Below are 26,532 nucleotides of genomic sequence, written 5' to 3'. Positions count from 1 at the left end.
ACCCCGATTCACGGGCTCTGGAAGAGATGAACAAAGCGGGGACATCCACTTGTGACTTATGCATGTATCTGTGTTTTTTTTCTTTTTACTTTTGAGTAAAGTATAACATACACACAGTATAATATGCAAATCACAAGTAGGCAGCTGATGAATTTTCATTGAATAAACACCCTTGTGTCATTGGCAATCAGATCAAGGGCATTGTTGGCATTCCAGAATCCTCTGTCTTTCTCTTGTCCAGTCTCGCCCCCATGCACAGTAATCCCTACCATTCCAGTTTTAGGATGCTGTACAATGTATGGATTGCTTTTGTTTAAAGAAAATGATTTTAAAAAACTGCCTCAGCAGCATACACATCCCTTTTTGAATATTAAGTACACTCAGCAGTTTATTCAAAACAGTCAATTCAAAATATATACTGAGCATTTTCAGTCCTTCAGTGTCTCCCGTGTGCATGCGGTGACTCATTGGCATGACTCCACAAGGCAAGTAATATCAGCATTATTATCCCCCACTTTAAACACTCTGGAACTACAGCTTTCAGCAGGTCAGTAAATAACTTCCCCAAGGTCACACACTGATGTGAGGAGTGGGCAGGGCTGGGACACCGCAAAGGCAGTCTGGTTCCAGGACCTGCACCTCCTGGTCAGACGTGAACAAAGAAAAACAAGAGCAAGATGCAGAGCCCAGAGCACCTAGGGCGCCTCTGGCGGCAGTTCTCTTTTCAGCTCCCTTCTGAATAAATCGCCTAATGTCTCCGCGTCAGTATCTACCTGCAGAGTGCAGAGTGAGGCTCACATCCTCTTCGGATCTGATTCTTCGATAAACAATATGACCTACTAAAATACAGAGCGAATACGCTTCATCATGATGTATGAAATCTTGTACTGCGTTCAGAAATGACTCACACAAGGAAATAAAACCACCGTTTTTAAAACTATTGGAAACAATAATTTTAATTTAATGTTATTTTTGGACATGGGAGGGATTTCTTTCCCCCTAAATATGCAAGTTAGTGGTTTTGAAGGGTCTTGCTCATCTTTTTGTGGAAAATGCCTAAAAACAAACCACTAGAAACTAAACAAAACTTTTTCCATCCTCAATTGTGCCTGGAAAAAGACCTAATTTCTCTCACCAAAAAGCCACATATACTTTTAACACACACATCTAGGATTTTTGGTCTCCATAGTTTGAAACACTGATTGAAAAATACAGAACATGCTTCCTCCCAGATGGAATCCTTAATTCTGTGGGTTAAAAATTCTTCAAAATAACATGAAACTTATCTCAGTAGAAATCAACCAAACAGGTCAAAATTTGTTTCTGAAGAAAACTGGAAGCAGGAAAAACATAGACCTCAACTAGAATCTGTCTCAATTTCAGTTTATTCAAAATACTCATTCATGCTGGATGTATCTTTTCTTCTGCCAGAAAATCAGTAACACTGGTACAAATGAAGCCATAAATAAGTTAGAACGGAAACTAATAAATTTGCTTCCATGACCATAAGCAAAGAGAATCAATTTTCAGAATAGAAACAGGGCTCCTTTTTTGTACTTATCTGTCTTTGGATGTGTGTCCTTTGAAGAAACGGATGAATAGCACAGTTACCAAATTCTACCAGTATGTGCAGGCACTGGGGCTACAGAGTAGGGAAGAAATGAGCTCTCCCCTCAGTGACTTCAGACTCTCTCCAGAAGTCAGACTCACATATAAATAGCCCCGGAACAATGTGCTGTTATAGTAATAGCCAAAACAGGGTGCTATGGTATTACAGAGAGGAAAGAATGATTTCTTCTTGAGCCTTAGGGAAGGCTTCCCAGAGGAGGTGACATTTGAACTAAGCCTTGAAAGATGAGCAGATTTTTTTTTGTCCAGGTAGGGAGCAAAAGAATAAGAGGCAAGTAAGTTAAGAAAGTTGGGGCCGTGCAGGGCTTGGTGAGACCATCCCAGGGAGAAGAAAGGAAGTGTCTAATTGTATTTAATGCCATAGAGTGTTCATTTAAAAAATAGGTAAGTCTTACATGAGGATCCACAGTACAAAGAATCAACTTGAGAAAGTAGACATGTGACTTGAATTCTCTTGGGGAAGAAGGGGGTCTCTGATTTACGATCCCAAGAAGTGTTCATTTGGAAAAACAGGACCTCTGGTTTGCTGGCTATTCTCCAATGACTGAAGGGCTACCAGATTTCCTGTTCAACGTCAAGCATAAAGTGCCTGGGTGGACTTGAGGTTTGCTAGGCATTCTCTATACTGCCTGTCAATGCATGGAACAGAACTCTCCTCCACTGTCTGCAAACTTACAATTTAAACCCCTGACTTACAAGCCCCTCCCTAAGTCTCCTGGAATGACCCCTATCTGTCATTGGGTTGCCCAGCACCCACTTCATCTTTCTGCTAACAACTAGCTGTGCTAGATCCTTCTCTTCTTAGAAAACAGAAAGACATTTTGGTCACATACAATATGCTATATGTGCAACCACTCTGCCCCCTTAAGAGTACATTTCAAAAATTAAAACATGAATCAAAAGAGAGGTAAGAGACAGAGACAGATGGTCTGTTTTCAAGCACATCTGCCCTGCTTGCTTCAGCAGCAATTGGAAAATGATGTGAAGTCTTGGGTCAATCTGACTGCTTCCAGGTAACATGATTACCCACTTACTACAATTAAAGTAAAGCCACTAAAGCAGACAATGCATATGTGTGGAATTTCAGTATCTTTGCAATTACTAGTGGGATTTAAAAAGAAATGCTCTACCATTTAGGCTTCATATGGATATTAATCTAATCATATATTTATAATATTGTTTCATATTTCAAAATAATTGTCACATTCAACCTGAAATTCTTGTAAGCAAAGTTGCCCTCTCTTATTTTATGTTAGCATTGTATGTTCAAACTCTGTTCCTTTCAGTAACTTCTGAAACATAATTCATACATAGCTACACAAGGCAGAGGGCCGGGGTGGCACTCAGACCGCAGCCATCCTTTACGCACAGTCAACTGCACACCAACTCACAGATAAAATGTGTGTGTCGAGATTAAATGTATAGAATTATCATGTAAGTTTGGATTTGATAATTCACCAAAGAATTTGTCATCTTTACTGATTGGTCAACTTTCCAGATTGCACCACTGTTATTAAATACAAGACCCTGAAATGGTTGTATGAACCAAAAGCTAAGCCATGCTTCATTTAAAAATTTCTCAATGAACAAACGATTAATTCATTAAGTATTTTAGTCCTAAGCAGTTGTGATTATAGGTAACTTGACTCTTCCTGACACTACAAACTGAATAAAATATAACTTCTTATTACTGAATACTTACCTATTGAAAAGGACAAATAATTGTCATTACTAAAAATGATCCAAAAGCATTTACTAACAAGTAACAGTAAAAATAATAGAAAGAATACACATATAATTGATTCAAATCTACTTCCTGCATACTTTCCCAGATATTCTTCTCCGTCCACTTGCATACTATTTCCTGAAAAGGAAAATATACTGAAGATAATCATCTGTGTAAAATTTATCTGTAAATTCCCTCTGTGTAAAGTTAACCTACCAACACAGGCCAATGAGAGTTGTTTGACCCTGTGTTTAAACTTTGGACAAAGATATGATTCTCTACACTTGACTGGAAATGGAACAATCCTCTCACGCAGATCCCCAGGAATCTTTCGACAGTATCAAGTGATGTTAAGGTCTAGCTTGGTTATGGGCTCTCAACTGGGGGCAATTTTGTTTCCACGGGACAGCTGGCAGTGTCTGGAGAGACTGTCATTGCTCGGGGGAAGGTGTTACTGGCATCTAGTGGGCAGAGACTAGGGATGCCACTACATACCCTGCAACCACAGGACAGCCATGCACACCCAGCTAAGACATATCCAGCTCAAAGTGTCAGACACCCGAGTTGTTTGACACCCCGGCCTACATACATCGAGGATGCGGGCAAACATCAGTATTAGTAGCCTATATTCTTCACAGATGCACCTGGCAGCAATTCCAGATAGGCAGTAAAAATGGGGCCTTGATAATTAACATCTTAATTTCCCTTCCTCCCTCAGCCACACTCTATCAAAGAGACATTGCATCTGAGTCCAAGGACCAGTGACAAGTTCTAGAAACAGAGCTGCTAGTAACCTCTCATTCTCTCTGCAAACACAAAAATCACAGCAATATTGAAAGTTATCTTTTAAAAGCTTATACTTAGTTCATCCACCCCATTGCCCACTGAAAAATTATACAAATTCTCATCACTGGTACCTTCAGGCTGAAAAAAACAACTGAGGAAACATCAATATTGGCTATAAAATCAGAGCACCATTATAGAATGTTCTTATAATTGTGTAGGGTAGTTAATGAACTACATAGATCAAAATCTTAAAAATTGTAGATTACTGTATATGGAAGTGTTTGTTACAAGAAAAATCATGCAACACAAAGGGCCAAAGCTGAGTTTTGCACATCTCTAATGTCTTCTCGTAGGGCTCCAAACACAGCTTCAGATTTGCCGAGATCACCCTAGAATGCCAAATTTGTCCTTGGAACACTGGGGACTCAACTTATGGTCCTCAGTCTATGTCCCCAGAAGGACTTTCAGTTCTAAGAATCTCTGGAAAATGTTGGGTAATCTAATAGAGCACCAGTGTCAAACTCATTTTCACCAGGGGCCACATCAGCCTCTTGGTTGCCTTCCAAGGGCAGAACATAATTTTAGGACTGTATAAATGTAACTACTCCTTAACAGATAAGTGAGAGCTCGGTGTTGCTACCAGGTAGAAACAAGGTGCCAGGCCAGATAAAACAATGTGGAGCTGTTCACCACATATGTAGTAGAAGGCATACAATCATAATAGCTAAAACTCATATCAGACATTATTCTAAATGCTTACATATATTCATTCACATTTTGAATTCAAATAAGAACCCCATGAAGGATCTTCTATTACACATGAGAAAACTGAAGCAAAATCAGTTCAAGTAATATGCTTATCATTGCAGAGTTGTTAGTGTCCGAGCTGGGGCTCCAACCCAAGCAGCCTGGCTCCATGTTCGTTGTACTTGACCACTGTGCTATAAAAAGAAATGGGATCTTCAGATTTCAAGTGCTACAAAATACTCCTATCTCCAGAAACTGTCAGGACCTGTGGCTTATCTTCTAGGTGAGTGGCTTCCTAACAGTGATGTGGTAAATAAATACATTTCAACATCGATTCACACATACATATAAGTTGGGCCTGAATGAATTCAGAGCTACAATTCTACAGTGTTAATACCAAAACCACCTGAGGTTGCTCTTAAGGCTGTCCTGCCTCAATTCAACAGCTGTTCGCACTGTTCCCAATCTCATCGCAGACCAATGTCCAGTGTCACCACCATTGCTCTCATGCTCATTTCCTTTATGCATTGTCAACCAAGGTCATTGGTGCCAATTCAATGCCAACAGGAATCTCCAATGTGGGGTGCAGTGAAGGGGGGAAGTTAATTCAGTGCATAGAGCTCAGTTGTGATACAGCACAACTGTGGAGCATCTCGATCATGAAAGAGCATGACTGTGGGACAGCCCTGCTCTGAGGTGGCCGTGAGGCTAGGCCCCTCTGGAAATTAGACAGCACTGCTCTTCTCCAGTGAGACATCTTCTGTATGTTACAGTTTTCCGGATGGAGGGGTGGGGATAGGGAATCAGTCTTCAGTACTTATTGGAAAGGGAAAGTGTTCTCTCAGAACCAGAGTGGGGCTGACTTTCAGAAGTAACTACCACTGGTCCCTGGTTGGTCCTTCCTCCTACAAATGAGGACTCCAAATCCTCATAGTTTGATTTGTCCAAAAAGCACTGTCCTGATTGGTGAGGATGAAGCACTTTGATTGGTCAATAAATATGGTAAAGAGAATATATGAGAGTACGTATATGGCTCTGATTGGGCAGGGAAGGTCTCAGTCCTATTAGCTGGAATACAATTCCAGGAACTAACTCCTTTATAAGGGCTGGCAGAGGGCAAAAACACAATGCAGGCAGGCAGTTCAATGCAGGAGGCAGGCAACTTGGTGCAGGCTTCTCTGTGAAGAGCAGCTTGTGTGAGAGGCCCCTGTTTAGGAAAAACAGCTTCTAGACTCCACATTTAAATCTGATCCCAGTTAGCCACAGGAGCCCTTCCTAGTATCTTCTTTCTCAGGGTCAACGGCATTCACTCAACAGGAATGTACTGACCCCTACTTACTGGCGATATTGAGATGACAAATGTTAGTAATCACTTTAGTAAATTCTCAGTCTAGAATGAGATTTAAACTTGTGTAACCTGTTACATGTAAATGTGACAAATGCTATGCGAAAGGTAGAAACCGTGAGCTTTGGCAGTAAAGAGAACAGAAATACCTGATTCAGCCTCTGGAGTTCAGAGGAACTTACCAGACAAGGTAACACTTTGCATCTTGAGTCTTGATTTAAAAAAAGTAGGAACGGATGTTTCGGGGCACGGGAGAGATGTCTTCCAGAAAGAAAGAATGACAGGCACAGAGAAATGAAATGGAAGTGGCCAGGACATATTTGAGAAGTGCGGTACTCCATACAGCTAGAGAATAGATTTCTTGGGAGTAGATGGGAAGAGATGAGAATGGCCACCGGAACAAAGTTCTCAGCATGAAGTTCCCTTTGCTCCCTGCTGAGAATTTTGGAATTTATCCTATAGACATAGAGAAGTTTTTAAAGAATTTTAAAGCAAGGAAGGACCTGATTAAAATCGTGAACAAATGTGGGTGAACATCCCAGGGGTGGGGAGGAGAGCCTAGAGACAGATCCAGCAGAGTCCAGAATGGTCCCCCAAAAGAGGCAGTCAAGGTATCATAACTATACTTTTTATGACAAAGACAAAATGACCAACTGTATGTAGGACAATTGTCTACCTAAAGCTAACGTGATAATTTGAGGATTAAATCTGTGATCCTGGTTACCCTAGTTAACTCACTATACTAACCCTGCCTTAGAAATGGTATATGCCAAGAAAAATTAAAATTTATTATAATAGGAGACTAAAAAACCTAAAGTCTTTGAAAATTTTACAGGGTAGAAACCCTATTCGTCTCACTCTAATTTCTGCCTGCCTTCAACAATGCTGATAATGAAAAGGCATTTTTACAGCATTTACATGTACCCATAACTTGGCTAGGTATTTTCTAGAGTGAAGCCTGTGAAAACCAGAGTCAACAATTAAGAAAAAAAAAAAAGACCTAAATTTAAAATCTTCTTGGATCAACTAAGAAAAATAAAACAGTAGTACCATCTGAACACCTGAAAGTTCATATAAGACATTTTGGAAATGATGTTCTTCACATACTCATTGAGGTTTGCATTCTTAAATGACCTACCAGAAGCACAGTTTGAGGTTACTGAAAACCTGCAAAAGGAAATTTGAACATGGCTCACCCTCTCATAATTAAATTTAGCTAGAATTGCTAGTCATAATCATACATGCATATACATTTACATAAAAATATGTAACTTTTATCAAAAGAATTAGCAAATTCAAAAACCTGTTGACTCCCTTAGACATCATTACTTACAACATAATGGACACAATAAGGTAAAAATATTCAACCTCTTAGAAGATTCAGGTGCTTTCCAATCCTTTAGCATTAGGGAGCCGGAGGTGAAATGGAATGAATGGGTCACTCCACTGGGTGCATGCAGAGGCCTGTGAACTGCAGGTATGGCCTTGCTCTCCCAGTGTGTAGTACACCTACTTAATTAAGGACAGAATTTCAAATTTAATGCTATTGCTTTTGTGAGTAGAATTAAACTTAGTGGCATACAAATGTAAGTTTTGATGATTTGATTGTGCTCTTTCACAAAAAACATCACTTTCATTTTAAAAAGAAAGGAGGAAAATAACAGTAAAAGTAGCAATAATTTACAGGAAAATTTAAGTTCAGTCCAATTCGTGCCACTGCTGGTGTTTCTTCACAATGTATTTAAAAGAATAAAGAGGCTCCAATAACAAATCTTTGCATGCACACTTTCTCTATGCCTCCCTCAGACCTGTTCCTCTATGTGGGAAACATTTTAACTACTTTTATTTTCTCAGTACTAAACTGAAGTAAAGTCACAGATTGGTTAGTAAGAATATTTAAGTTACAGTAAGATGGACAGACATACCTTGTGATATGTAATCACCCCAGAGGTATTCTGTGGCATTTGAGAGTTATTTTTTGTTGTTCTGTTTTGTTTCTGTTTAATTTTAGTTTAGTTTAATTTTGTTTTGTTTTGTTTTGGTGGTGGCCACTCTGACATGCTGGAGCAGGTACCTTGATCCGTTCCCTTTCGTCAGAAGACGTGTTCGTGTTTCCCGGGATCCTCACACACTGGAAGACCCTCACAGAGACTTTGGGAGGCCACAATGATCGGAAGGCACCGTTGGTGAGCGATTCACAGGCCACCCACATCCTGAGCAGTGGCTATTGCCAATGGACATGTCCAAAGCAGTGGACATTTCTCTAGTGAGCACAGAGTTGGTTCACACTTGAATAAAAGGGTCTGTGGCTAAATAAATCAGTAAAAAATAAAGACCACTACTTCAGGGAAAAAAAATAAAGTTATAAAACAGATTAATAAGAGCGATAAAGTAGTGTTCACCTAGAGAACACCTTAAAAATGCAAAGTCTGATATCTGTGTAAGTTGAAAACACTTCCAAAATATGGATGGCATATTATAATTTAAACTTGCCTCTAGTAATTCCTAATGCAGTCCTTATTTCTCGGTTTGACATAAATGTGTAGATGTGAAAATCATAACCAGCATTCAGGCTTAAAATAAGAAACAGGGAAACAAAACGTACCCTGTAAAATCGATACCTCTAACCAATGCACGAGGCTTGAAAAGCAAAAGAAAAATTCTCCATGTAAGTTAACTATTAAAAAGACCCAGTCATAAGTTCTTGACATTTGGGGACATTGCAGAGTAGCAGTTTCTTCAAACTAGTCATTTGCCACCAACCTTCATGATTTGGGCTATTTCAGCCAAGCACTTGTTCACTGTTATTTAATATGCTTCTTTAAATAGGTGCTTTTCAAAATTATTTTTACTTCAATACATTTTTGGCCTTGTCTTAAATATTACCCATAAACATATAGGCTTAAAATGCAATCTAACATATTATTCTAATATTCTTAGAAATAAATACATAACTAATAATACAAAAACAAAATGTGTGCTTGAGTACCACCTACAACGATCTCATATCTGACTGCTGGGAGCAGCTGCCCAGCACACTGCCTACGGACAGGAGGTCTGGGGGCACACTGCGGAGCTCGGGTCCTGGCTCCATTCCACTGCCTGTCTGGGTCTCAGTTTCCTCATCTGTTAAATGGGAATAATGACAGTATCTACTTTGTGGCACAGTTAAGAAGATTAAAAATAGCTAACCCACAAAAATAAAGTGTTTTGCATAAAGTACTTCTTCAGTAAGTGTCAGCTGTGATATTATGCTGATGATAAAGACCGATGATGACGAGGATGGTTACTTAGAAAAATTCAACTATACAAAACCTAACTGGTGATTTTTATTATAAAATACACTTTAAGATATAAATGTATGCAAGAAAATATACTTCAGATATGAAATTTCAAGATGGCTATTCTGTATTTGTCCAATAAAACTTCACTTTGAAAATATTCCAATATGATCCCAGCAATTTAGAGTTTACCTAAAAATTTCAATCTAAAAAAAATTATACCTGTGAAAAATAGTATTAAAAAACCCTAGCATGATAATACGTCTTTTTCTCAGGGCCCACAAACACATTAAAATAAATATACCACTCTACATTAAAAAAGCTCTGAAATGTGACTGTGTTGTATTAAAATGTTTCATATGGGGAAAAATTTAGAATTCCTGGTACTTTAGTATGGCCTTTTTCTTCATCAGCCATGTACTAAAATCTCTGGATGAGGAAAGGGCCAGACCAATGTTGAAAGGTTTCAAATATCAAACTATACTATTATGTCAGTGCCCTAAGATCAATTAGCACCTTTCAATGACAGAAAAGGTTACAGTGAGACTCAGAGGAGCGTCTCTGAAACTGTTTTAAACCACCATACAAATGTGTTTTTGATAACTTAAAATGGTTCTAGTTTTAAATTAATCTGTTTCATCTCTGCTTTTGAAAAAGGAAAAGGGAGTTAAGGAACTAGGAATAGTGGTGTTCATTTTCATTACCTCTCTACCAGTAAAAACATGGATGGGGACACGATAAGAACCACAAACTTTCAAGAGCAATACGGTGTATCACAGAGGCATTTATTAATGTGAAGTTCCACAAGTAATATTAGGTGACAGTAATGTTTACCAAGTCTTCGAACTCAAAAGCAACTGAAGTGGCTTGTCCTGCATTTGAATATGTGACTGTTGTTTATTTTCTTCCACTCAAGTTCAAGCTAAATGACACTAAGTTTGGCTCCATGGACAATTTAACGAATATTCAGTGTTGTCTACATTAAAACACATCTAACTGCAAAATGCAGTATTACACACACTGCAATTAAAGACACATTGCATCTCACACACTTCTAGAACAAATGCCTTAAAGAGCATGTTATTTCTTAGTTCAAGGGAAAAAATTCACAAGAGAAGCAGGTACACAGCAACCTCATCCCATTCCTCCTGGGTGTTGATTTCATTCACCTAGTAACCATTGTAATAAAATCCCCCAACTGTATTTCTGAATACAGTTAGTTTAAGATACTCCACAGGGAGACACATTATAAGAGTTTGGAATATGCAAGAATAATATCCGTTTGTAGAAGAAACTATCATGATTATGTTCTCAGTGAAAAAATAACAAGGGGTTTGATAGAGGATTGTTCAGCTCTTCAGTGAGAGGGCTCTTCTAGTTTTGATAGCATGCTTTTCTGTTTGTTTTTTAAATGAGTGATCTGAAATATTTACAACCAGACAGTACCTAATTTTAGTTTTTAAGTGCTTTAACAGCTCCATGAAATATGATCAGCAGCTGCAATACAGAACTATGGTGAATAAACTCCTTATAAAAGGGGGCCTGTTTTTACTGAATGTTCAGTGTTCCTGAATTTAACCTAATAGAAAAAAAAGATAATGAAAAACATAATACTTGCACTCCTAAATTACTTAATACTTCACTAAGTCTTGAAAAGGATTATCTCCCCTCTTCTTGAATTCTGCATATAAAGTTCCATTGGGTGAAATATGTTTAATTTTATTATTTGAGAGGTAGAATGTGAACTTTCTAACCTCCTAATTTTCACAACAATAGTTACATTTTTCTACCATTCTGCTTTTCTAAAAATTCTAGATAGTTCAATTCCAGTGCATAAATTTAAAAAAAATGAAATACCAAGCCACACAAATATATTTTTAGACATGGCATCAGTCATTTAGAGCCTGCAACAGAGATTGAAAACATGAAACTGGACACTCTATTTCCGTGGCTATGTACAATTTATTTACACCCCAAATCACAATGCAAATAAAAAGGAAACTCTTAGAAATGAAGGACTGTTCCTTTCTTTTTCTTTTTTAACTCAAAGAGGTATTTTAAAAGAAAAAATGTATAGCAAAATGACAAACTACTCATCTGCCAGTCTCCCCTCAAAAAAGAAACTTTTATGCAGCCAATTTTGTTTCAGCTAGTTCTACAAATCTCCAGAATGCATGATCTGTATTTTTAAATGAGTAATAATTGTTCTTGAACCAATTTATTTTTATATAAACCTTGGGTTCTTTAGTTTTTTAAAGAACATATTACCTAAATAAATATTAACTATGAATATGTACATATACATAAAACTTTTCATTTTGTATAAAATAGATATTAAGTTTCTAACATCCAATAAAATACTTACTAATTAATAAAAATGATCAAGTAATTTTTTAATTTCAGTTGCTTGTCAAACCACTAATTATGATGGCCTTAAAATGTTGAAGCATACTATTTGCAGGAAATTGACAAAGGAAAACAGGCTTTTGAAAACGATATTGATTTTAGACCTTCAATTGCTATGAAAGACAAGGCTACAGCCATAATAATCAGGAAAAAAAGGAACAGTTTCCAGATAATCTAATTATGTAACTTTTAAAGCTGTAACTGTTAAAGTTTTTAACTTTCTTGTACAGTCATTTCTGAAAATTGGTTTAACTCTGAATGACTCACAACTTTTAATCAGGTGGAACAAACTATTTTTATGGTTTATAATAACAATAAAAATGGATATACTTGTATCTGCATTTGGTACTGTGGCCATAAAAACTAGACTCTGGCAGTCTAGCCCCACACAAAACAGTTTGTCTCTTGTTACTACTGCTACTTATTTCTTGTGATACTGTTATTTTTTAAAAATACACAAATGCCTTTGAAAGCAGTCTCCTAAAACGCATCATCCCATGCATCAAGCACTTTGTTTTAGGATTCTCTTCCGGTCACCCTTCCTAGCTTTTGGCTCTTGGGCTATACAGGCTAGCCAGAAATATTGTAAAAGAAAAAAAAAAAAAAACAACGACAAACAATGTTTCTGCTTAAGAAGTTCTATGCTGAAAAGGCTATCAAATATAATCCTTGTCCCGAGGAGGTTTTTAAAAATAAAAAGCCCAACAAAGAAAAAAAAAACTCAACGTCGTCAACTTGCAATACTGTCAGTCACGAATGTGTAAATGAAACTTCAGAAACCGTTGACGGCGAGCCGGCGGTTGTTAAACGCTCCTGAGACTCCCCACCTAAGTCCCGCAGGAGCACGCACCGAAACCGACAAGCGCCTGAGGGTGCAAAAAGTGGCTGCTGATGAAAAGAAGAGCAAAATGCCACCATATTCGAGAAGATATGTTTCGCTCCGTGAGTTACGCTGATCCCAGGGTGCCAAGCCAAAAGGGGTAAGGGAGAAAGAAAACTGTTAAGTATGAGCTCTTAATGTGAAACCTAACCTGTTGGTTCTCCTAGGTATCAGATTTTGGAAGTGTCTGTAATGACAGCCAGGAAAGCAAATTAATGGCCAACAGCCCACTGGGTTTGAACACGAGACTCCTGTTACCTCCTCACAGATCAAGTACACAACACACACACACACACACACTCACGGAGGTGCTGCACGTGGAGCTGCTCTGAAACCAAAACACACTCCGCGTTGCTCTCCTGCACTTTGGCAGAAAGGCCGAGGGACTCGCACCTTCCTCCACCACCTTCAGGTTAAGATGCATGAATGACTGCCCGCTCGGGAGCGCAGGAGACAGGGGAGACAAGCCCGTCTCCAAACAACACCCATCAGCCTCCCCTCCCCCCTACACACACACACTCACCCGAGGAACAAACCCCCCAACCTTCCAGGAAGGGGGCAGAGAGGTGGCGGTGAAGGGAGACACCGCCACCCCGACCAGGGAAAAGATGACAAAAATTAAACTGCGCCCTCCAGTTTCGCCACCACTCTGCCAAGAGACTCGGTCGGAAAATTCCCTAATAGCTCCAAGCTGTTCTGAATAACGTATACAAAGAAAGAAATGTCTTTAAAGTGCTACTAAACGAAAGTTCTGGCTGCTGTGTGGCTCAAAATAAAACAAGCACGCACACGGTCTACTTCCAAATCCCGCTTAACCGTACAGAAACAGCGAGCCGTGTCCAGTCCCACAGCCGCCCCGAACCAGAAGGCTTGGAAACCGGAGAAAACCTGCTCCCCGAGCCAGGTCCCTTCGTTCGGAGAAGTTATAATCCCTCCATGGCATTCGAGTCCCGAGCCAATGAACGCGACTCCTCTGACAAGGCGCCTCTAATTTCACGGACCCTGGCAAACTGCAGACGTTCGGACCACGCCACAAAAAAACGATTAGCGTGGGATGGCCGCAGTTTAAAAGGCCGGTTCGTGCCTGGAGATTAGAGCACAGGCACTGACCGTACACACGCACCCTGCACCGTGAAAACCCCAGGCGCCCCGGGCCTTCCCCGGGACCCGGATGGGCATCTTTGAGCCAGGCTCATTTCGGGGTTTATCACAAAGTAGTAAATGTCAATGGAAGGATGGAAGGGAGACCCTGGGACGCGCGTCTCTGGGACGCAGGGGCACAGTGCAATCAGGGAGCGGCGCATAGCCGGCTCCAACGCAGCCCCGAAAGCCGTACGAACAATCAGCGGGGACCTTTGGGCGCGGGGGCAAACTCCTGCACGAACAGCACTGCAGTCCTAGCGGCCCGGGCCCCCTGGGGTGCGGCACTCCGCCTCCGAGCTTCCTCGGGGACCCGGGCGCTTACACTGTCCCTCGGCTCACCTTCCGTCCCCAGCTCTTGGCGCACTTTCCCGGGTGGAGTTTACTGGCCCCTTCAACCTAAATCCCCGAGGGCCAGCCCCAGGACAGGGGTCGGAAGAAGGGGCTCTCACCTCTTGTCGGTCCAACAGCCTCAGGATCCTGAAGTTCAAGTGTCCCAGCAGCGGATCCGTGCGTCCGTGTTTAGGTATTTATTCTCGTTCTTTCCAGTGTCGAAGTTTCCCCTTCGCGCTGTGCCTCTGGTGAAAACAGGACATCCCCTTCGGTCACCCCCCACCCCCACCAACAAGTAGCGTACACAAGTGGGGGAGAAACGGGGCGGGGGGACAAGCCGGCTCCGAGGGGGAGGAGGAAAGAAGAGGAGCCCAAACTCTGGACTGACGACAGGGGAGCAAAAGTAGAAAAGAAAAAGAGAGAGCGCGCCCGGCCACCACAGTCGTCACTCGCCAGCGTTTCCCAAAGTTCTATCCCCCTCTGAAAGGGGAGCGACAACCTCACATGGACAGGCTGGAAGTTTTGCGCGGAAGCCGAAAGTAGCAAAGCGTGCGCCGCGCCGCGGGCAGCCTCGCACTTGCGCGCGGGGATGGGGGCGGGGGACGCCAGCGGCGGCGTCCGCGGCCACTGGAGGCTGCCCGAGGCCTGGAGGCAGGCAGCAAGGGGTGGCTGATCGCGGAGAACTGTCCCTTTTTTATTCGACCTCGAGTGACGACTGTCTGTTGTCATCGTTTGCGGTCCTGCGTGAGGAACCGCTCGCGACCCTAGGCGTCCCCGGTGGCGCCGAGGTAATCTCCGAGCTCTCAGGGCGTACCCACCCCGCCCCCCACCATCCCGGCGCCGGCCGCAGCGACCTCCCGGTAGAGGGGAGGGACCCGCGGCCGCAATCCACTGCCGGGACTGGGGAACCGTTGTCTGTCCCCACCTGCTGCTCCGGGGCAGTCTCCGAGTTGTCTCTAGTTTTGCCGCTACCCTGTCCCCTGTTGTAGGCCACTGTGGACCTCCTGATGGACTCTTTTCCACTTACCCCAAGGGAGGAGACAGAAGGGACTTCGCCTCCTTGCAACAACGTAAAATAAAAACCAACCCACGCCAGACTGGGGAAGCTTTTGCTGAAGGGAGGAAATACCCTTTTCCGTGAAGATGTATGCTAGGAACGAGTAAGCAGTGTGGCGATAAGCTGTGCTGGGAAGGGCCTGGGCCCCTTCCAGCTGGGCGCAGGTATAGGCATCCCTCCCAGATGCCCAAAGGTCATGTAGCCAAGACTGATTTCCAAGGCAGCGTCAGAGCTTCTCCAGGCACATTGCTGAAGTGACATTTCGTGCCTAAGCCTCCTGCACAAGTATATGCGCCCACAAGGGATTGCTCACATGTATGTATCACAACCAGGAGCAGAAGCAAAGTGGACAATACACAATACATAAATTTCGCGTCCATTTAACCACCTCTTCCTAAAACCTATTGTCTATTTCAGGAGTGTCTTCTTTGTTACATCAATTACAAGTGTTTTAATGTATTGAGAATTTACTGAGCATCAATCTTTAACCTGTGAGTTAATTTAATTTCACAACAAGTCTACAGTGATTTTTTAAGCACCTATAAGAGCTAAGTAAACTGAGGCCCAAAGCAACCTAAGTAACTTTCCCAAAGACCAACAGTGATCTCTAACAGCAAAGTTTGTGATTCAACAGGCACACGTCCGTCCACCTCCAACACTGCCTTAGATGTGGCCTGAGAGATTACAAGTTAACTGGTATAAATTATTCCCATGTAAAGAATATTTAGTTGTTATATAATGTCAACTAAATTACATGCTTTAAAATCTTCAGCAAAAGATTCTCCCCTCTACTTCATATTCAACTGATACGAATACTGTCAAGTTCAAAAGTAAAAACAGTATTGTATACTTGTAGTTACAATTTATTTTCAATTGGGAGACATTATCTACAAGTACTAACAGGCAATGGAAAAGGTAACTCAAATTTAAACTGGTGAAGGCATTTATTGCAGCTCTTGCTACTCACTGAGTGTCCTTCCCTACAGACTAATTGGGGGTGGGATGAAGGTCAGGCACCTGCCAGGGACAGTGTTCCCTTTCATGATTCTCAAGGAAGGGTTCAGTGGTGGGTTTGGTGCACAGAGGGTTTGGAGCATCATCTAGAGAACATTCTGGCCCGAAGAGGATGCTGGTTAATACACACTTAAGAAAAAAAATATTGACGGATGTATTTCAATAACTTTGCAAGTTATTTACCCCATTTTACAGGAAAGAAAACTAAGAGCTCATAATTTTTAGCAACTTCCAAATAAATGGCAGACCAAAGATGCAGGCCAACCTATGAGTACTCCCAAAGACCACTTGGATGTACTAGTAGTAGTCAGAAAATTAGCCATGTTCAGCACAGTGTATATGTTACAGGCAAAATATGCAATTTAAAAGTTTTGTGACTCATTCAGTGTCTAGAAACTCTCAAAGGCTCTAGTAAACATCATATAAAAATTAAGTACAATGCTGAATTTACTTCTCTCCTCATAAGGCCACAAATTTTTGAATTTCATTTTGGTATAGAATGTTTAGTATTAGTTTAACCTCTAAATAAAGGTTGGATAAAATAAAAATTCATACCTTGGTATAGCATATTGTTCACACAAATATGGTTGTTTAGCATATTTCTTTACCCCTTTCTACAATCAGATTTTCAGCAATATTGACCTGCTTTCAAGTTACTTTGTTCCCACATAACTTTTCTACATCTAGTTAAGAATATGTTTAAAAAAGTTATCCAAGACCCCAGAATTACAGCATAATATTAGTTATTCAACTTCCTTTTTTTAAAATCTTTACTTAAGAACATTTTTTGCCCATTGCTTTTAGAGACAGAGGAAGGCAGAGAGAAACATCAAACACCGAAGTGAGAGAGAACCACGGATTGGCCGCCTTCCATTGGCCCCCAGACTTGGGGATTGAACCTGACACCCAGGTAGATGCCCTGACCAGGAATGGAACCTGAAACTTTTTGGTTTCAGGGTGACTCTCCAACCAACTGAGCCACACTGGTCAGGGAATTTATTGAACTTATTACAACTTTCTAATTCATTTAGTCTTAGACATACATATATTACATGGATACCACTGGGAGTGATATAAAAATCATATTTTCAGTCCACATTAAAGTAGGTTGAGTGTAATAAACAAACAATTGTAAGGTTATATAGGTGAAAGGGTATTGCTTGTTTAAACAAGGCATTATTTCCAGGATTTCTATTGAATACTACTTTTATAATTATTGCCATATCACCTATAATATTACTGACTTAATATTTTTCTTTAAATAAGCTATTACATATGTTTGTCTGATAAAGGAAACTTTTTATCATCGCCAGAAGTGGGAAAACAATATAACTAGCCATGAATACAAGGTGACCTTGCAAATGAATCTTTATTATGGAAATAAAAATCATTTATCCCGTACAACCTAAAATTACCTCACACACCAATTTGAGAAACACCAGTTTAATTAATTAAATTTCTTCTTATTCCCTCGGGCTGGCCAAAACATATTTTCAAGCCTTTCCATTTCTCTAGAGAACTGTTGAGAGCATGATTCTTTCATGTATTACTTTTTAAATTTTGTTATTCAATTATTAGTTTTCCTTCCTAAAATATACTTGAAGCATCTGACATAGAAATGTCTTTTTAAAATTAAGTGCCTTTTTAAATATATAAAGTAATTATATTTTGTTTTGCTTTGTCTTGTATAAAATTCAAATGACTCATAAGTATGTAATTAAAAACCAAATCACTCTCCTGAAAAACTATACTAGTTACCCATTACTTTCCTACTCTCTCTATTTATCCCCTCAATACACACTGTATCCTAGGCCTTAACCACTGAAAAAGAAGCCTTCCAATTTTGTTAACTCGTGAAGTGGCAGCATCTATTGGCCCAGTCTGGTACTACAGTGAAGTTCTACAAGGCAATGAAGAAGAGAGGCAAATGTAGATCAATGGGAAAAGCTCAAAGACCTTAAAAGGACAAGTAGGGAAATTCCAAAGTACAGAATCTGCTGGAAAATTCTGGAAGTGATTTAGAAACATTAGCAGGTCCTACATGACATGAATCAGGCCATCAGAATACCCATAAATATTCGTCCTCATCTGAGAAAACACATTTGTTCTGGGAAGAGAGAAAATATAAATTTGTAGTGAAAATCAATGGAAATATAAGATTCAGTCATTATCATTTCCCTTAACCAGCCCCTCCAGGGTGGATGCTTCTGAGGTTATCATGTACTATTTTTTTTTTGGTGTGCATGGCACTGTTTTGGCATTGGGTTTTATAAAAGTCAAATTAAACAAACAAAACCCTCTAAGAGCTCATAATCTAAAACATAATTTTAATTTTAATTTAATTTTAAAGTAAGTTTAATGGAAAATAACTTTATCACCTTAGTAAGAACAAACTTTAGGCTAAAAAAAAATGGAACCAGACACTACACTCACCAAAAAAAGAAAACAGAGGACTGAATGCTTGTAGAAACAATTCCCGAGCAGATCTCTTCAGTTACTCCCTGTTGAACTCCAGCTGGGAGTATACACAATTCTTAAAAAATAAAATCATTCTTAGTAAATTCTAAGCCAAACCCTTTGAGCTTTGGGAGAATGGATACGTAGAGGCCAGCATCAAGGCACCCGTGATTTAAGACTGTTTTGCTGGCCTACTCTACCAATGACAGAACAAATGAGGACACATGCTTGCCCAGGAATCTAAGATGCTGTGCTGCTGGTTTTCTAACATCTATAAACAAACTCACTTTCTGAGTAATTTTGTGAAAACAGATCAAGCTTACAGAGGCTTCTACTGGTTTGGGAAAGTGAAGGACTCAGCTCTGCAGCGGACCTTTGTTTGGGTCACTCTCTTCTGCGGGGCTCTCAGCTGCACTTCCTCATTCTTTACAGAGTCTGAAGAAAAAGCAACGCACACTCTCGGGAAGACATCATTGTATTTACTTTCAAATTCTCTCTTCAACCATGCACCACACCCCCCTCCAACTTAAATCCTTTTGGTACCATGTTACGCAATTCGACTCGAGCTTTCATGTTTACACCCAACATTCAGATGTTTATAAACAGATATCATGCCCACTTTTAGTCATCTGTTAGCCACGTTAAACAAAAGTAAGGCCGTTTAATCTTGTTTTAGTTCAGTTTCTCCAAGGCCTTAATCATTCTCCTTGCTTGTCTCTGAATTATTTCCAGTTTCCTAGATGTTCATTTTTGTTTAGAGGTATCCCCCACTGAATGCATTGTTCCAGGTGTGGTCTCATTAGCATAACTAGAATGAGTCCCTTTTTTCTTCTGTGGGATTAGGTTTTGGCTTCACTGCAAATTCCCACTAACTCATATTACTTTCATATTCTAACAAATATACATGTAATTCTTTTGTCTATTTTCAGTTCACATAGTGGATTTTTTTGGCATACTTTAACAATCCTGATTTCTCAAGTACTTCAAATGCACAGTTTTAAATGATAACTGTAGTTAAAATATGAACAATATCGCTTTGTTGTTCTTTTGATTTCTTTGGTTTATCAAAGAAATCATTTCAGCATAGAAAAGATCCAATTAATCTCCTCTTTATACAACTCTTTATTGTATATCATTGTGATGTTTATCTGCTTATGAAAATGTTTGCTGATTATAATTCAGAAGTCCTCAAATACATAATTTCATGATTGGCAGAAGGAGGAATTTCACTTTAGGGATGGCAAATAAATTTATTTGACAACTTTAAAGCAGTGCATTTGACATGATTTACTCCATTATCCATTATTTTATAAGCTCTCAAAGTTAGGAAGATTGCTACATTGCAACAATTCATTTAGATCGAAAATTTTTGAAAGAAAATATTATAATATCGCAGAAAACTGTAATGAAAGTTTTGTTTTGCCCATTGCTTCCATTACATTTTAGAGCACATTTAGAAACAATGTCTTTATACAATGTTTTTCAATCATAAGTATGTATTCTCAGCACCCTCTTCAAAAGGTGTTACAATGATTTTCCTGTTCACCTGATTTATTTATTTTGCTACCAACCTCTCAAACTGTGGTCAGCATTCAGTGCATCTACTTCTAGATTCTACTAAATTCTAGAGACCTGACTTCAGCTCTCATTCATTTGCTGAGCTGCTCTCTTTATGATCATCAACAGTGTCCTAATGACCATTTCTCAGTCTTTCTCATTCTTGACTTGTAAGAAGCATTTGGTGTTAATGACAGCAGCCTTCTAATAACTAATACTTTGAACTTCCATGATTCTGTCTTTATCCTCTGATTGCTACTTTTCTAGTTCCTACAGAGCTTCCTCTTTTCTCTTCATTTTACTCAAAAACAGAATTAGACATAGGTCCTCTTCTCTTTCTTCACTATATATTCTCCTTTTACAATTTTATCTGTAAAATAAAATTTTTCTGTATCCTCTTTTGTTACCTCTAAACGGGTAATTTAAGGACATAAATCTCCTTCCCAGAGGGCTAGGCATCCTCAACTGCAGGTCTTGTTGGCGTTTCAACACACTCAAGGCTGAATGCATCACCCCATTTTCTCCACCCCTCCAACCAGCAACTCTTCTTGACTTAGTTTTGATAACGGCACCACCATCATCCAGGCACAGCACTTTGAGTTAATCTTCACTTCTTTCCCCCGCCTTTCATGTGCTGCAAGTCAACAGGACAAGTTTGCTTTGCGTTGGCAGTGTTTCCTCGTCTATCTTTCCATTTTTTGTGTCACTGCTGCCTCCCCAGACCCAGTTCCACATCTTAACTGGCACCCCTCTCCTCTGGGCTCTTTTCTGTCAGTTCATTAGACAGAGATGTGGGGGTTTTTCTATTTATCTAACGTACAGATCTTCTCTTAGTTAAATGTCTCCAGTAGGTTCCAAATGTCTATTTAATAAAGTGCAAACACCTTTATCCCAGCAGTGACAATGACCCAGAGCAGATGCGGCAAAGCAAACCTTTGCATCTTCCTTTTCCTCCCGTGTGCAGCACTTTGTATTCAACCCTTGATAAATATTTACTTAAAAAAAAAGGCTTATATGAAGGATTAGCAATACTGCAGTTGATAGCCTGATGAGGCCCCTCCTCCCATGTGTTTAATTTGTGGAGAGTTGGGGAACACCAGCTCACAGAGGATCCCCATCAGATCATTTGATTTACCCTCAAAGTCCAAAACAGCTTCCCTCTTTGAAGTTCTGTATCTTTTACACTTCCACATTAGCAAAGATTCAGTGTTCTGAATGTGTCCTCTAGTTTGGGATCTGTGATGAACCGTCCAGCTTCATGACACTTTCCAAAACAGTCTATGAGCTCAAAAAAGCAGAGAGATTGGGGCACATGACTCAGGAGAGGAGGCTCAGGATGGGAAGCTGAGCACCTTACTGAGACAGGAAGCTATGTCCAGAGGTGAGGGAAGGCTGGGTTAGAAAGAGTCCAAAGGAGAAGTATTCAGGGTAACTGCCCCTCATCCTCTCTCTATTTGCAGTGCCTCGCATAGTGCTGGGAATGTAATAAGCACATTATTGCACTGAACTAATCTGGCTGCAGTTCCTCTGCTCACTCCATTTTAACGTGAGCCATCTGAGCCAGAGGGATACCCCATCTGAAGCAGAGGGATGGGTCCACAAACCTTTATTTCAAGATGAAATGAGCTAGTGTACCTGTGAGACACCTTAGGAAGACCTTTGTACTCTTGCTCCCCAATTCTGCCTCATTTGAATATTGGAGTGGTTGAAACACTGTACTGTTCTTTTCACTACCCTTCAAATCAAACGCAGTCTGAATTATAAGAACTGACTCTCTGTCCCCAGGGAGCCAATAAAGAAGCTTTAATTTAATTTCATTGAATTTTGAATGAAAGAAAAAGAAGAAAGAAACCCATAAACACTTAATATTTCCCCAAATTGGCTCTGTTGACAAAAAATCATTAACTACCAGGACGGAAGCCATCGAGGCCATCCGTCCAAAGGAACTCAAGGTGCTGGTGGCATCACCTCGTCTTCATCCCGGGTTTCAGGATATCACATTCCTAAAACCCTCTTCTTTAGATGTCAAATCCTTTTCTTAGTCCTTCTATTTGCAGACCTGATCTTTGGTGAATGCCTCACTGACAAACTCCTTGCTGGAACTTTCTTCTCCCTCGGCTCCTGCGGTCTGTGCTGGCCTCTGTGACCTCCATCTCTCTGAACTCTTCCTCATTATCCTCTCCTTGAGTCCCCTCTGGCCACTTAACTGTGGGTGTTTCTTAGCATATGCTCTTAGCACTCAAGCATGCTTGCTCAGCATAAGGAGGTACAGAGATGAACCAGGCACAGTCCTTTCCTCCAGAAAATTTCAGTCTACAGCAGAAAATAGGGCACTTAAAAATAGTTATTACATGAGAGACAAAGTGTCAAGCTCCTTAAAAGAAACATTGACAAACAGGCTATTTTAGTTCAGAGCAGGGAGTGGTTGCTCCCAGCTAAGAGAATGAAGGAGGTAGCACCTGGACCTGGCCTTACAGCACAAAGAGGATGCCTAGGAACGTGTGTTATTCAATACAACCCGAACTCTTGTCTCTCTTCCTGTTAGCCTCCCCTGCAAACAAGACTCTCCTCTCCCCATGTTCCCTTATGTTATGCGTGAATGGCACCAGTGCCCTCCCAGCCACATGGAGGTGCAAGTGAGTCCTTTCATTCCTTAGCCCAGTCCATTCAATCAGTTGCTGAGTCGTAGTTTCCATTTTGCTATAAGCTTTGCTTTTCCCCTCCTTTGTATTTTTTTTTTTAATGCTGACTTAATCTGGGCCTCAGGTGCTCTCATTCGGAATATGTAAGTGGCTGTACAATTGATTTCTAATGCCTTTCCCCACTTCTCCTATTAGATCATTCACTATACAACACAGGTCTGTTCACGTCACTTCTTTATTTTGGGAACAGGGTGCAGGGAACCCTCCAGAGTCTCCAATCTCTGGTCCCATCCTCTCCAACACTATCCCCTTCACTCTCAGCCACCGAGACATGAATAATCTTGGTTTTTCTTATGAATGTCCTCCATAGTTGTATGTGTCTTACGTGTGGATAAGAATCTACTTAGTATAATGATTACAGATAGCACATTGTGGACAGGCTACATTTTATTCATCTCTGAATCCTGTATCGTGCTCAATGTAAAATCTTGCATGTAGTAGGCACTGTTTATCAACATGTTGAATAAATCACTAACTCTACGTGCATACTGTCTGAGCATCCTTGTATTGCGTGGGCCTCATTGAAATATACCTTTGTATTAATTGATACAGCTATAATTTTTTTAAAGACACAGTATATCCTAATAGGGATAATAAGCCAGTGGAAAGAGCTATTGCATCTACTTCGTAAGCTGTTGTTGAGAATTAGCTCATGGTATTATACATTCTCTTTTTTGTGAAGACAAAGAAGTTTAATATTATCAGAATTATAGGCTGCTTATATCTTGATGGCATTGAGAACTGTATAACTAATCAAGTTTCTTTTTTTGACCAACTGCTCAAAAGTTTAGAACCACGTGTGGGACTCATCCACAGACAGACTGCTGTGGTTTGTCTTTCTGTGTTAGCCGTGACCCTGTACCATTTAAAGCCCCATCCTACCTTTCTCCTTTCTCATGTGCTTTTAATTTGTTTTCTAATCATATTTTATCCACATAAGCTGCCTATAAATAAATCGCTTTTAAAAGTGTCCGCACTGTTTTGAATGATTATGTAACAAAAAATAGGGCGAAGGTCATCAAAGTATATCCGGGCTAGAGTTTTAGGAATCTTGCATTTTAAAAATATATCATTCTTTTTTATGAAGTAATTCCTTCCACTGTTTCTTTAACTTGTTTACTCCACCCTTGTCAGAAACCTACCAAAAAGTTTCAGACAATTTATTTTTTCCCTTTTTTAATAGCAACAAGATAGTAATTGTCACAAAATAACTGACTTTATAAATCTATAAATAGATTATGATTTGGCACAAAATTCTCATTCTCTAGCTACAAAATTCTAACTGTGGAGAACTTCAGGGACTTGCTCATTAGTTGTTGGGGAAGTAGAAGTGGGACAAAATTTTCTCAACTCTTCCCATGCCGGTTGAAGCTACTGAGTATATAACATGTGTGTTATTGTTCCAGTGGATGACAAATTTTTAACAGTTACTCTCTTAAATATAATGTCATTTTTATAAAAATATGCAACTCACTCAAGCAGTAAAATAATTGGCAAAACCCACCCTTATTTTCTGGTTTTCAGGTTGATTCTTTGTAGCACCTTGTATTTTCTGGTTAAAATCAGAAACCCATGAAACAATTCTTTAGGGTAGGTTTCCTGTTGTTTATAATTCAGAATATTATTACAAAGATGGAATGAATTAAATCCATTTACCGTGGTTATCAAATTTCAGGAATAAGGAGAACATAACCTACCCCCTTTGCTATACTACATACAGAAGTTGGATATCAGGTCAGTGGCAAGTTATAACTTACAAATAAGAATACGCCAGAAGTGTGTATGTTTATCATTGTTTTTAATTTAAAATTTGCATTAACTATTTTTAAAGTAAAGCTGCACTTGAAGATATCTGTGTTTCATAAGTGCTTTATCAATATTAATATTAGATTACACTTTTCAAAAATGATGTTAATACATTTTGAGCAGGTCCCTGTAATACTTAAGAAGACTATGAAACTAAAAACAAGGTGTGATGCACACACAGCACACAAGGACTGGCCACATAAGCTGAGGACACAATTGTACAAGGACTTAAGTGCCCCACTGCCAACAGCTGGAAGTATTTCATTGGCACTTTTAATAATTCTACAGCATTCTAAAACATCATTATTGAGTATCTTGTTATAAAACTGCATAACCTATGACATAACTTTTAAAACAGTCACTGTCCAGCTACCATTTAAAGTCTTGCTGAGAAAAATTTCAAGCTTTAATCTCATCTAGGGAGTCTCCATATTTTATGTTTGTGTCAGTGCTCAGATGAATATGTAAAATTAAAAGTAGTTTTCTGTTTCCAAATAGCAGACATCACAGCTCATCAAGGCTTATGCTCATTTTACAAATTAAACCCACAACACATTGTTTATGCATTTACTTCAATATGCAAACAATGCCTCCTAGAGGGTTATATTTCAAAACAACAGCAACAAAAAACTTGCTTCAGTTCCTTTTCATTTTGCTGTAACTTTGAAGTGTGTGCTTATATGAAACAGCTTCTCTTGGGCCTCACTGGTGTGTATAGTGTGAGTAACTAGCTAGACGACTCCTAGCTTAACTTGACTGCTTGTGATGGAGCCTACACTTAGTACCTTGGTGCCATTCTTGACCAAATATAAAAGACAATGTTTTGCCTTTCTTCATTTTTTTCCATCTGAATTTCACTTAGATCCCTGAAATCATTGAACAGAAAATTTCTGGTGTTAATGTCATTAACATTTCTGTTAAAGTAATGATGATGAATAATTATTCATATTAAAACTCACAGATTACTTAACTCAGTACTTACGGAATTTTGTAGTGCCAAGGACTGTACATCAGTTTGAAAATGAGTCTATGTGGCTTTTTAAAAAATGTATATATAGCCTGAGATTTGAGATTGCCTAACAAACAAAAGTCATTTTTGCCATTAAATTAACACCCAAATTCCAGTTTTTGTTAAATACCCATTATTAATATGAGTTAATAATCTACATTTGAAAATATTTTCTTGTCAAGATTTCTCCCTTGTTTTATTATTTTTAAGTGCTTCTTCATAACTTCATGACTTGATGGACTTTTGTAAAAAGCCTCTAGAATTTTCCTACAAGGAAATTGAAGAGCTCCAATCGCCACAAACCAAACTCAACTGCAATTGTCTTTTGTCTGGACTTTCCCAAATTGCATCAGATTTTGCATGGAATGTAGTGACCAAAACGGTAATCCCAGGTGTAGATTAACCATAATTCTGGGCAAAGATAAAACAACTATTTTTATTATGTTTCTAATATATTTCTAAACAATGTCAGGAATGAAACAATATACTTTGTGATAATCTCATGAATACATGGGCCACTTTCTTCAGAAAATAATCTAATTATAACAATTATCTCTTCAGGGTTGTAATTTATAATTTAGAAGACATTATTTCAAAGAATTGTTTGTGGTACTTCTGGCAAATTGATTGCCTTGCAATTCAAATCCTGAAATTCAC

General features: G+C 39.5%; 1 protein-coding gene across 7 annotated transcripts in view; it reads right to left on the bottom strand.

The window, feature by feature from the left end:
- Nucleotides 1–14,830, bottom strand: part of EYA4 (EYA transcriptional coactivator and phosphatase 4) — a 254,962-nt gene extending 240,132 nt beyond the window's left edge. For 2 of the 7 annotated variants that reach the window (XM_036024740.1, XM_036024744.1), the window contains exon 1: nucleotides 14,393–14,823. The gene's annotated coding sequence lies outside the window, so the exon portion shown is untranslated. Of the gene's footprint in view, nucleotides 1–14,392 lie in introns of all 7 variants that reach the window. The other 5 variants (XM_036024743.1, XM_036024745.1, XM_036024746.1 and 2 more) reach the window with 4 other exon arrangements.
- Between the last annotated feature and the right edge of the window lie 11,702 nt (nucleotides 14,831–26,532).

The sequence above is a fragment of the Phyllostomus discolor genome, chromosome 4, assembly GCF_004126475.2.
Source record: "Phyllostomus discolor isolate MPI-MPIP mPhyDis1 chromosome 4, mPhyDis1.pri.v3, whole genome shotgun sequence".
In the NCBI taxonomy this organism is placed as follows: Eukaryota; Metazoa; Chordata; class Mammalia; order Chiroptera; family Phyllostomidae; genus Phyllostomus; species Phyllostomus discolor.
The sequence above is the reverse complement of the archived record's forward strand: the minus strand, read 5'-3'. Positions and strand labels throughout refer to the sequence as shown.